Below are 8,220 nucleotides of genomic sequence, written 5' to 3'. Positions count from 1 at the left end.
TGAAGAAGCACATCCAATCTTTACTTGATAAGAAAGTGATTGAGGTTTCCAATTCAAACTGGTGTTCGCCAGCTTTTCTAGTGCCTAAAAAGGATGGATCTGAAAGATTAGTGGTTGATTACCGTAAGTTGAACAAAGTTGTTAAATCGGACGGTTATCCTACACCTTCTGTTGAACATGCATTCCAATATCTTGCTGATGCAAAATATTTTACTGTTCTTGATCTCAATTCTGCCTTTCATCAAATACCATTATCTGAGAATTCTAAGAAATTAACTGCTTTTGTGACGCCGTTCGGAGTGTACCAGTATAATAGATTGCCATTTGGTTTTGTAAATTCTCCTCAAATATTCACTCGTCTCATTAATGAAGTATTGGGCGATTTGAAATATTCATGTGTTTACCCATATATTGATGACTTGTGTATCTATTCCAAGTCTGCTGAAGACCATGTATCTCATGTTAATGCTGTCCTCAACAAACTACGCAGTGCCGGTTTGACGGTGTGCGAGGACAAGGTTAAGCTTGGTGTGGAATCACTCACTTTTCTGGGCCATCTCATCACAAATGGAACCTTGCAAGTTGATCCTGAGAGAGTGAGACCAATTGAACAATTCCCAGTTCCCAGAAATGTGAAGGAAGTGGCCAGATTCATTGGACTTTGTGGGTTTTACTGCAAGTTTATTCCAAGGTATTCTGAAATCTCTATGCCACTGAATCGCTTGAAACGTAAAAATGTTCCTTTTCAATGGACAGCCGTTGAAAATGAGGCTTTCTGCCAGTTGAAGAAAGCTCTCACCAATCCACCAGTGTTATCTTTCCCTCGATTTGACGAGGAATTTCATTTATTTGTCGATGCCAGTAATTTGGCGGTTGGTGCCGTTTTGAATCACAAAGTAAATGGTGATTTTGTCCCTGTGGCTTTCGCTAGTAAGGCACTCTTGGAACATGAACGTAAATTTTCTTCTTATGAATTGGAGTGTCACGCAATTCATTTTGGAATTCAAAAATTCAGTGTTTACTTACAAGTAAAACCATTTCACTTGTACACTGATAATGGTGCCTTGACATGGCTTTTCTCTCATCCTAAGCAGTTGGGCAAACTAGGCAGGATGGTTCTTAAATTATCCTCTTATAAATTCACTGTGCATCATGTTCGAGGAGCATCTAATTCTGTCGCAGATTGTCTTTCTCGCATTGAGCCATCCTCATCTACAAATAGTCATTTAGATGTGGAATCTAACACTCATAAGGAGTCAGCTGTTCCTTATTCTTGTGTGTTACATAAATTGCCTTTGTCATTTGTCGACATTCGAAAACACCAAGAAACTGATCTCGTTCTAAAGGATATTTTCAATCAGATTAATAATAATTCCTTGAACGACAAAAACTATTTTCTGAAGGGACAGCTATTATGTTATGGGAATTCTAAAATTAAGCGAGGAAGAGCTGTTTTGCCTACGGTCTTGAGGCCTATGATTTTTCAATATTTTCACTGCTCTAGTATGTCTGCTCACTTGGGCATGGCTAAAACTTATGATAAGATTAGCAGACACTTTTGGTGGAAGGATATGAAAAGAGAGGTTTATGACATGGTCAGAAAATGCCATCTGTGTCAAACTTGTAAACCCAGAAATGCTCCACCTCCTGGCATGCTATCGTCGCACAATCCTTCTGATGTTTGGGAAAGACTTTATATTGACTTTGTGGGTCCTTTACCTCTGACTAAAGGTGGACACCAATATGTACTTTCTCTTATTGATGGATTTTCTAAGTTTTGTTTTCTTGAGCCAGTTCGCAAGGCTACGGCCGGTTCGGTTGTTTCAATACTCACTCAAAGAGTGTTTCCAAAATTCGGTTTTCCAAAATTTTTGGTTTCTGATAATGCACAAGTTTTCAAATCTCATGCCATTAAGGAGATGTGTTTGCAACTGGGGGTTAAGCAAATTTTTGTTTCTCCATACTATCCCTGTTCTAATCAGGTAGAGAGATTGCATAGAAATCTAAAATCTGCACTTGCTATTTTGTGCAATAATGCTCACCATATGTGGGACTCTATGCTTGCTGACTTAAATTTTGCCTTGAACACTGCCTCTCATGAGAGCAGTGGTTATTCTCCTGCCAAAATAATTTTCGGCAGAGAACTAAAGCATCCTTTAATTAATCAGTGGGACATTCCAAAATCTTTATTCGAGAATGATCTCAGCGATAGTGACAGACAAGTTTTCCTGAATCATGTTATTGCTAATTTAAAAAAGGCCAGAAATAGGTATAAAGAATCCTATAATAAATCTCACTCCCAAATCACTTTCTGTGTGGGAGATCTTGTTCTCTGCAAAAACCATCCTATCAGTTCTAAAGGTGAACAGAAAATGGCAAAACTGGAACCTCTGTGGAATGGACCTTTCGTCCTTAAAAAGTATCTCTCTCCTGTAACAGTTATTCTGGAAGTTTCTCCTGGGAAAGAGAAAATTTGTCATGTTTCTCATTTAAAGGCATATCATGATGGCATTGGTAATTCCAGTAATTAAAAGGAGAGAAATATCATTGATTTTTTTTTATTCTTTTTTTTTCAATGAATGCTAATGTTTGCTTTCTCAAATACTATTTGATGCTTGATTTCGGTGTTGAATTTCTCTTGATTCCTAATAATATTGTTTTGATTAATGAATAATAAGTCTATTTCTATGCTTGTAATTGAAATTGTTCTGAAATATTGTATTGTACTTGCTTATTCTCATCTGCTTAATTCACTCATGTAATTTAGTGTTGGTCTACTGTGATTGTGAGATGGGGTAAGGTGGAGGAATTATGGGTGCTTGGAGGGAGAGGACGGGAGATTAACTTGGGGGGAAATCCCCGAGATGGCTCGTTTCCAGATAAGCTGTGGAGGTGGCCCCAGTTATTAAGATTCAATTGTGTTTTGTGTCACCTTTCCTCCACCAAGACTTTATGGACATTCTCACAATTCTGGACAGTGATAAGTGTCGTGATTTTGCAGTGTTCGATATTCTATCGATGGCTGAGTGATTGAATTGATCAGCTGATCTTAAGACTGCCTACTGTGTTTTAGTGTGGTTTTGGCGTTGAGTTGCGACCTTCATCGCCCGACAAGTATGAACTTTCATCTTGTCGCAACCAGCATGTAGCTCTCATTTCTATTGTTAATTGAAGAGTGAAATTTAGAGTGATTTCTTTTGTTGATGCAATATGCAGTTCTCATTTTGTTAGCATCGCCTATGATTCTTTTTGACTTGTTTAATTAATTCTGAGAGATATATATACACATCTTGATTAAATTTAGTCAGTACTTGTTCAATAGCTGACATGAATACCATATGCCTTGTAAATTGTTAATAATTATTGGAAAATCGAGGAAATTAGTGCAATCTATTGTCATTTATGTAAATCTTGTTGAATTTTGGAGGATTCTTTATTGATAATTAATTATGGACTGATAATATTTACAAACATGGAGGGTTTAAAGGGAGAAATACTAATGCCAATGTATATTAATTAAGTGAGACACATATTATGCTGAATATTTTTGCTGGTATTTTGATAACTAATAATTATTTAGTGAATAACCGTATTTTTGAATAAACTTGTACTTAATGATTATATAATATGGGGTATATATTTTGTTGGTCGACCCTAACTTTCTCTTGGGTTGCAATATGAATTTTGGGTAGAAGTTAAAACCCATTTTTGTCAATCGTTGATTTTTGATAAGGTGGTTGAACCCAACTAATGGGACAACCCAGGGTTCTGATGAACCCAACTGCTTCACCAACCCAATCTTGCCCATTTACTAAGTGGTTGCCCCAGTGAAAATTTTGTATACAATTGTATACAATTTCATACAGGATTTCCTGTATAAACCTGTACACAATTGTATACAAAATGTGTACATTGTATACAAATTTGGCTTCATACAATTGTATACAGTGTATACAATTTACACATTTTCATACACTGTATACAATTGTATGAAATGTATACAATTGTATGAAATGTATACAATTGTATGAAATGTATACAATTGTATGAAATGTATACAACTGTATGAAATGTATACAATTGTATGAAATGTATACAAATGTATGAAACGTATGCAATTGTATGAAATGTATACAATTGTATACAGTGTATGAAAATGTGTAAATTGTATACACTGTATACAATTGTATGAAGCCAAATTTGTATACAATGTACACATTTTGTATACAATTGTGTACAGTTTTATGCAGGAAATCCTGTATAAAATTGTATACATTTGTATTTAGAACTTTAGCTTCCTGTGATGAACAATGTTAGCTGATGGACTCTTCAGTGAGCTGGCAATTAGATTACTCTTTTGAGTTCTTAATTTGTGTTCCCATTGATAATTGGTGATACCTTTATCTTCTTGTTGGTGGACAATATTAGTTCATCGACTCTTCAGTGAGCTGGCAATTGAAATATTGTTCTGAGTTCTTTATGTGTGTTAACATTGATCCCAGATAGCATGCTAAACTTGCTGCAAGCTTGTCACGACATAGTTGTAAGTTTGCAGAAAGCTTGTCATGACAAGCCTGCAAGCTTGAATCAAACCGCCTTGTTATGCTTTTTCAAACATGCAGCACACTTGTCGCATCAAACTTGCAGCAAACTTGTCGCATCAAACTTGTCACATCACACCTGCTGAAAATGTGTAGTGTCACATTGCTACATACTAGGAAAACTAGTTCCACACCTACCATTTCTGTAGTGACACTTGCTGAGGAAAAACTGACTTAAAATTTCTGCTTTTAAAATGCTCTCCTAAATAATGATTAATTTAGAACAACAAAATTTAAAATTTTCCACTCTATCAATTGTTAGTCATTTCACATGCACAGAATTTGGGAGCTAAATTTATTTAATAAAATGGGCAACAAATAAATGCTGAAGAATTTATTTTTCTCATTAATTATGTACATGCTGAGGCAGCGGTGGACATACCGAAAGTAGATATCTAGTCATCGATAGTTAATCATTATTAATGAAGTGAGTGAAATACTTACAAACTGAATAGGAAACATCAAAGACAGAAACACTTTAAAAAATTTATGACCCCCTAGGCCACACATGGTAATAACTAAAATACAGAAATCTTCAAAAGGTAAAAACATATTGCTCGAATTTCATCAAAACATTCACAAGTATGCTGATTGGCTGTGAGAATGTAAAATTAAAACTTCATTCTTTTGAATTCTTGTTTAGTTATGGGAGTACAAGGTTGCGCATGGAACTTACATGGTTACATACTTATAGATCGTTACTGATGAACTTATTAAGCAAAATTATTGTCTTCATCAGCCTGATCCTCAGTCTGTTTATCCTGCCAATCCCTGAAGAGAAAATAGTAATTACTCCATGTGAAATGATACATCATGGAACATTATAGTGTATACCTATTGTAAGAGGGAATGGAAAATATGAAGAAAATGTCTGGGATGATCGAATTAGTGTGGCAGAGAAATGAGAAGCAACTACTTACTATCTTATTTTCCCGACTTTAGCCTGGTTGAGCCAATTACTCAGACACCCTTTCAGCTCCACATCTGATGCATCACGGTCGACCCTTCTGCATACACCTATAAAATTATAAAAAACATTGTTAATATCACTTAATGTAATAAGTTAAAAGTTCATTTCAATGATCAATTATTATAATAATCTTAGAATATCTTGTTGGATGCACTCATAAAAAATAACAGGACACACTGGAGTGCTATAAAATGATTTCTTAACCGAATTCTTCTGAAATTTGCCTGTAAGGGCTTACAGCTCTGCTACATTGTCATTCTAAGACGACGCAACATATTTTGTAGAAGTGCTCATTCAACTGCTACCAAACATTGCATCTAGAGATAAAAAAGACCAAATCAATGAAGAGTTAACAGCTAATACAAGAATAATAAAAATCATGTTTTCAGCCAGAAGAAAAATTCACCAATGAAATTAACACAGTTGTCATGGTTAGTATGCACATGTAGTATGTGTGCACAAGTGCATATGAAATAACAAAAATCCAATCATACCATAATCATACCATAATTTTTTAATATTTCATTGGACATTAATCCATACCCACTTCAAAATTATGTTGTACTTGAGTATTTTTATAGCAGTTGGAATTCCAAGCACCTACGAATGTCTGGCGAGCTCAAGATATACTTCTGAAACTTTCTTACAAATGAAACTCTTATGAAACTTTCTTACAAAAACTTAATTGTTCTTTCATTTAAAAAATCATACATTGTTTGAATCAGGATGGCAGCACACAAATTATCATTATTCACTTACCACCTTTGGCTCAAATGAGGGATCTTCACTTATCCTACGGCAGAGTTTGATGAAATCCTCATCTGATGTCAATGGCAATTGGCTGAATTTCATCTCCTCCACAGCAGCACCCTTTTGCTTTGGGTCACAAGCCAATAAAGCACCTACTTTCCTCTCCAAGTGAGAAAACCCAGGTGCCATTCCTCCCATCCACATGAGGCACTGGCTATTATGTTGTTTTAATTTACTGCAGCCTGTAAATATAAAATTGTTATAAATACACTAATACCAATTGATTTGCTTACATTATACTTCCTTAGCAGACTTGGTACTTAATCATCATAAATCCTGCCTACATGCTTATCAAACAGGTGATAACCATAGATTTTAATATACCACTAATTTTTCTATCAACAAACACGAGTAATTGATTACATAACAAAAATTTTAAGGATTGCAATCTTATTGTACAGAAACAACTTAGAAACGTGTTACTTATGCCCTTGAGTGCAATATGTAATAATAATAATATCTTTATTGTTCCATGGGTCAAACATGTGACATAGAACATCAAAACATACATGTTGTCATACACTATCAGACAAGAATTCATTTACATTATAATAACCCTTAGGCTGTAAAAATTTTTTAAATTCTGTCTTAAAAACATTAATATTTGAAATATGTTTTATACTCGTAGGCAATTTGTTAAAAATGAGCGAGGCAGAGTGATGTGGACCTCTTTTGGCACATAATTGTTGTAAAATATGTATATTTTCACTCCCACGGGTCAGATAGGCATGAACCGAGGAGTTTGGTAAAAATAAGGTAGGGTTCTTTTTTACAAATAATGCACAGTAAAAAATGTACATACTTGGTAGTGTCATTATATTATATTTTAGAAATAATGGCTTTCCAGGAGACCTGATGGACACATTTGCCATAACTTTCAAGGCTCTTTTTTGCATAGAGAATGCTCTAGCAGCAGCACTTGTGTTTCCCCATAAAACTACACACTAAGCCAAGTGGATTGTCTGTTAAAATGTACTAAAGCACAAATCAATGCCTAAATTATAACGATCGGAGAGAGTTCAACTGATGGCTATGTTTAGAACAGCTTATTAATTGCTATTATTCCTCGACATATTCAAAATAGTTACTCATTTTCAAGATAAATCATTCATAAATGAGTTAATTGAGGTTGAGACTAATGTCATAAAGAACTGTTAACAAAGTGGATTCTACTGCGAGAACCCTGATATTTCAACTTTAACCGTCTGAATGGATTCTTTTCACTATGCCAGCGAAAGTAAAGACCATGCTAAATTGTAATTACCCTGAGAATAAAATAATGAGTAATCTTAAATAATTAATGGATAGTAATTGGCGGTTCATTAATCATACATAAGTATCGAATGGAAAAAAAATGTTCCATTTACTTACATTAACATGCAGCACAGCAGAGATGGGTTGATGCTGACAATGGCAACTTCTTAAATCTCTTCGTGACGCTAAAAGCCACTGTTTCCGGGAATTCAAAAACTTATTCAGGCGTTGATTCAATTGTGCATGAAACAGTATTCTTTCAATCCCTTTTTGTCAGTATTCACTACGAAGCACGGATTATTTTCTTCTTCCATAGCATACTTCAACGTATATTTGCTACTAAACAATATTTTTCATCACAGCTAAATTCGCCATCACAAAATAACGGTAACAAAAGATGGGCAAAGAAATCGATTGTACGTAATAATCGATTATTTGCTTTCGATTATTGCGATTATTGAATCGATTATGGACATCCGATTATTTTGCATAATCGATTATTTGAATATAATCGGCGGGAATAAGAAGCGTGCTCACTTGCGAGATTTTATGCGAGAAATTATTTTTTTACATTTTCACCCCTTC

The 8,220-nt window shown here is 34.8% G+C and overlaps 2 long non-coding RNA genes across 2 annotated transcripts; both read right to left on the bottom strand.

Annotated features, from left to right (window-relative positions):
• Window positions 1-4,920: 4,920 nt before the first annotated feature.
• LOC124154937 lies at window positions 4,921-5,627 on the bottom strand. The gene is made up of 2 exons (XR_006864051.1): window positions 5,522-5,627; window positions 4,921-5,372 (listed from the first exon to the last, which is right to left on the bottom strand). It is a non-coding gene; the product is annotated as an uncharacterized LOC124154937 (long non-coding RNA).
• A 174-nt stretch (window positions 5,628-5,801) lies between these two features.
• On the bottom strand, window positions 5,802-7,785 carry LOC124154936. The gene is made up of 3 exons (XR_006864050.1): window positions 7,753-7,785; window positions 6,331-6,563; window positions 5,802-5,888 (listed from the first exon to the last, which is right to left on the bottom strand). It is a non-coding gene; the product is annotated as an uncharacterized LOC124154936 (long non-coding RNA).
• Between the last annotated feature and the right edge of the window lie 435 nt (window positions 7,786-8,220).

Source organism: Ischnura elegans, chromosome 3 (assembly GCF_921293095.1).
Source record: "Ischnura elegans chromosome 3, ioIscEleg1.1, whole genome shotgun sequence".
NCBI classification, from domain to species: domain Eukaryota; kingdom Metazoa; phylum Arthropoda; class Insecta; order Odonata; family Coenagrionidae; genus Ischnura; species Ischnura elegans.
The sequence above is the reverse complement of the archived record's forward strand: the minus strand, read 5'-3'. Positions and strand labels throughout refer to the sequence as shown.